Source organism: Artibeus jamaicensis, unplaced genomic scaffold (assembly GCF_021234435.1).
Source record: "Artibeus jamaicensis isolate MK-2021 breed Jamaican fruit bat unplaced genomic scaffold, CSHL_Jam_final contig_585, whole genome shotgun sequence".
In the NCBI taxonomy this organism is placed as follows: Eukaryota; Metazoa; Chordata; class Mammalia; order Chiroptera; family Phyllostomidae; genus Artibeus; species Artibeus jamaicensis.
The window spans coordinates 19598489-19603335 of NW_026521894.1; the positions used below are offsets into that span (position 1 = coordinate 19598489).

At 37.1% G+C, this 4847-nt stretch overlaps 1 non-coding gene across 1 annotated transcript; it reads left to right on the forward strand.

The window, feature by feature from the left end:
* Window positions 1-633: 633 nt before the first annotated feature.
* LOC119045159 (small nucleolar RNA SNORA51) lies at window positions 634-765 on the forward strand. Its single transcript, XR_005081743.2, has one exon. It is a non-coding gene; the product is annotated as a small nucleolar RNA SNORA51 (small nucleolar RNA).
* Window positions 766-4847: the final 4082 nt, after the last annotated feature.

The following is a 4847-nucleotide window of genomic DNA, read 5'->3' on the forward strand; positions in this document are numbered from 1 at the left end:
TCCCAGAGCTAGCTGTCAATTGCTTTCTCCTGTATGCCTACTCAGAGCACAATTCCCTTACTCTCTAAGGAAACCTTCTCAATGGTTGAAGTTATCAATAATTCAGTTGCTCAGATATGTCCTGAGTAACTATGAGTCAGGAACTCTTCCAGGTACTTAACATATGACTCATAAATTTCTCCTAAGGACTTCAGACTGAGGTAAATGTGGGAATTAGCAAAAGCTCCAGGTTTTATACATTTTGATAGCACTTTGTAGTTTCAAAAAAACCTTTACATATATTTCCTAACTTAAAGTTTCTCATAACTTTGTGAGGTAGACAAAATATTTCCATTTTACAGATGAAAAAACTTAGAGAAAATAAGCATGTTACCTAAGGTCACTGGTAGCCAGAAAACATTAAAGATTGTTCTTTTACCCAGGTTGGGGAAACTTTTTAGCAAATCTCTCTGTCTACTCTCAGGCACCCTAAAATTTTTGGCTGTTATTTGTCAAGACAGCTATGTATTTAAATATTTATGTATCAGATTTTTTAAGCACCTAATCTATTTAAGATACTGGATATACGGTGTATAAAGCACCTCATCTCAAAGCTGTTTTATTTTCTAATGGGAAAATTAAAACACATATAGGGGCCTCCCAGTACTTACCACAGGCTATGTTCTTACACCACCTGTACAGAAAGAGGAGGCAGAGTAAACCCACCTCATACACTCCTCAGCCCAGGCCCTTTGCCTGGTCTGTATTGTGAATGGAGGGGCATGGGAAAAAAACACATATAGGTTATCTGAAGCTAAAACAGGAAGTGAATCATGCCATAAAAGAGATTACAAAAATAAAAGTGAGTGAGAGAGATTATTTTCAGCTAAGGAAAGTGCAAGTTAGATTCTTTTGCAAAAAAGACACTGGAAATATATGACAAAAATATATGAATTTAAAAATTTTTTTAAAATTCAACTTAATGACCTTTACAGGACATCCCATTATTTTGGTAAACTATGAGCTAAGGAGAAGATGAAAGAAAATTATGACCCATTTAAGCTCATGAGATTATTTTTGCATCACAAAAAAATTGAACATGAAATACATATGCATAAATCCCCATGCTGACAAGCTGTGGATGCTGTTAATAGAGGATCTCCACCCACCTAACCTCAAGGCACATCTCACTGGAAAAAATTTAGTCTAAATTGACAGAAAATTATAAGCTTTCCACTTTAACTGACTGAAAACCCATCAGAGATAAATCTTAGTGCTGGGCAGAATCATCTCCCTCCTGGTTAAACTGCATGTGTTAAGCAGATTTAATATTTTGTTCATTCAGTTAATTATACACAACACAAAAAAACATACCCCATTCATGTACAAGACAAATTTGAATTGACTCTAAGTCTATCCTTAGTGCAAATGCAATTATGGTGATTATGGCTGACTTGGATACTAGGTGGAAACTCATCAGCCAATATTGTTCTCTTATAGCTAATGTTTCAACAACAATGTACTTGCATCAGCTACCCTGTTTACTTTTTAAGTCCACTTTTCTTCCAATTTTAAGGTATTATCCTGGAAAAAAGACAAGACAAGGTGGTTTTGTTTTCAAGAAGCAATGGTAGTAGCTAATAGCTGTGGCTTGTGTTGTTTTTTGTATGTTTGTTTTCGTTTTAATTTTTTAGTGTATTTTTCCATTACCATTTAACCTCCTTATACTGCCCTCCCCCTGCAATCACCAAACTGTTGTCCATGTCCATGAGTTCTTTTCCTTTTTGCTTGATCCCTCCACCCCCTAACCTCCACCTCCCAATAGCTGTTACCCTGCTCTCTATGAGTCTGTCTCTATTTAGCTTGTTGGTACAATTTGTTCATTGGATTTCACATATAAGTGAAATTATGTGTTATTTGTCTTTCTCTGATTGGCTAATTTCACTTAGCACTTTTGGTGGGAATGCAGATTGGTGCAGCCACTGTGGAAAGCAGTATGGAGTTACCTCAAAAATTAAAATGGATCTGCCTTATGACCCAGCAATCCCACTTCTGGAAATTTATCCAAAGAAACCCAAAACACTAATTGGAAAGAACATAAGCATCCCTATGTTCATTGCAGCATTATTTACAGTTGCCAAGATATGGAAGCAGCCCAAGTGTCCATCAGTAGCTAAGTGGATAAAACAATCTTGGGACATTTACACAATGGACTACTACTCAGACATAAAAAAAGAAGCAAATTTTAACCTTTTTGACAGTATAAATGGACCTGGAGAACATTATGCTAAGTGAAATAAGCCAGTCAGAGAAAGACAAATACCATAAGATTTCACTCATGTGGAATCAAATGAACAAACTGAACTAACAAGCAAAATAGAGACAGAGTCATAGATGGGGAGCAGATGACAGCTAGTGGGGTGAAGGTTAGGGGGTGAAGGGATTGAGCAAAACAGAAATAGGACTCATGGACATGAACAACAGTGTGGTGTTTGCAGGCGGTGCAGGGATATAAGGGGGTTCAGTGGTAATGGATAAAATACAATAAAAATCAATTAAAGCTCTTTAAAGAAAAAAATTTTAATTATTTAAAAAGTTGTAAAGGCCTTGAGTCACTGTAGGACAAACAAAAAGTTAAAGCTGGTTTAGAGATATTACCAAAATCAATAATAAAATAATATTTATTTTCTTAATAGCTAATAATAATGAGGGCTTATTATTAACAAGACACTAAGTACTAAAGTACTAAGTACTTTAAGCACAATACATAATGGAATCTTCACAGCCTTATGAAGCAGATACTAGTATGGTCTGCATCTTATAAATGAAGAAATAAAGAAGCAGAGAGGCTGGGGAATTTCCCCGAAGTGATAAAGCTGAAAAGTGGCAGAGACGGGACTTGCATGCAGGAAGTCAGAGTCCAGAGACAAAAGTCTTGACTACCATACTGCCACTACTAGCTACTAGTTTTTAAATCCAAACTTTTTTTACAGGAAATACTTATTATTTCTTAGAGTTGTGCCATAGATATAATCCTTATATTATACACTTTGTACATGGCAAACCAAATTTTAATGACTAAATGCTAAACAAATACAGCCTAAGAAGGAACGTCTGTCAAAGTCAAAAGAATAATAGTAGAAAATTGTCTCCCAGGAGCCAAGAAAAGACGCCTCTTATGAGAGAGGAAGGGAACTTGGACATGAAAATAAACCACTGATCAAGTAAAATAAGATATTCAAATAAAATAAGATATTCATTTAACAGTGCCTCAGTGACTTGGCAAGAGTCTTTTCAGTTAAGCCATTTCAGGGAGGGGAGACAAATCAGATACCAATGTGTTAGTGCACACATGTGAGGTGAGGAAGTGTTAAGTAAAGTGTAAAGGAAAACTCAGAGGGCAGTAGCTACAAGGGAACATGAAACAAGAGATCATCTCTACCATAGAGACAGTGGAGTATGTTTAAATGGAAATGGCAGAGTTTCAATGTGAAGAGAGACTCAAGACACAAAAGGAGGACGAGGTCATCAAAGAAACTAAATCCCTGAAAGGGGAAAAAGAAAGATGGAAGTCACAGTACCCATGAGGGGATTTTCCTTCGACAGGAAGAGACCAACCATTTCGAGACATCTGCTCTGTCAGAAGGGGGATTGAGGAAGGGAATAAAATGCAACGTGCTACAGTGTTAGTTTATTTTGATAGGTGAAGAGAAGGAATGAGGAGTGGTAGAGAGCCATCTCAGCACACAGGGTCATGGGAAGACTTCGAAGTTCAAAGGATGAGAAAATCTCAACAAAAAGCAGATCAAAGCTTAACTTTCGGAACACTGAGCATTTGTAATACGATTAGTACTACATTGGTTTTTTATTTGGGGAAGTACAACATGTAAACATCCCACAGAACACTCATGTGTTTTGGGAAATTATTAATTCTCACCATGCTATTTTAGGAAAGGAAAAATTATTGTTAGTCATTGGTGATGCAGAACTGCTCCTACCGTGAAATTTTAATTTTTTTTTCAAATTGATCTTTCTTCAAACATGCCCTGCCTGCCTTTGTGGCTAGGCTTCCTGTCAGTCCAGCTCCACCTCCGAGGCCATCCAGAAAGTCCGGCCGGTCTACTCGGAGGCAGCGCCCAGTGAACCCACCCCAGACCTCTCTTGCCAGGACTGATTTCTCTACTCAGTCCTCTCAGGCCGTGGCTCCTCACTTACTCAAGTGGAAGTCTGAAAACCTGAAGCCTAAGCAATACCTGGGAGTCTTGGACCTCCCCACACTTAACCAATCAGAATCAGCATTGTATCAAGATCTCCAGGCCAACGGTGTACACATTAAAGTTTGAAAGGCAACAGTTTAGACTTCTCTTCACAATGTCTCTTTAAGTTTGCTTGGTTTTTCATCTCTTTCAATTTCAAGAAAAAAGAGAGATAATTTTTATTCGCGTTTTCTACAGCACATTTTCCTCAGAATATAGATCAAAATTTCTTTCACTCAGTGTACGCATTTTTTTGAGTTCACTTTCAGGTTTATCTTCTGCTGTTAACCCTCTCAACCCAAACTACTTTGTTCTACCCACATACCTGTACCTCCCCACCAAAGCGAAGTGAGCCATGGCTGTCATTCTACTATGACTTTTGTCATACTGCTCCTTTGATCCCTCCAAATCTTTTTCCTCTTGAGGAATTGTCTTAAATCTCAACTGTCACATTACCTAGAAAAATATATATATATATTCTCTCTCTACTTCACCAAATAAAATATTAACTTCATAAGATCAAAAACTGTATTTTATTCATTTTATATCAATAGCATAATTTCTAGCATCTAGTCAAGATGGTTATAACTGAGACACAGATATAGGTATGAA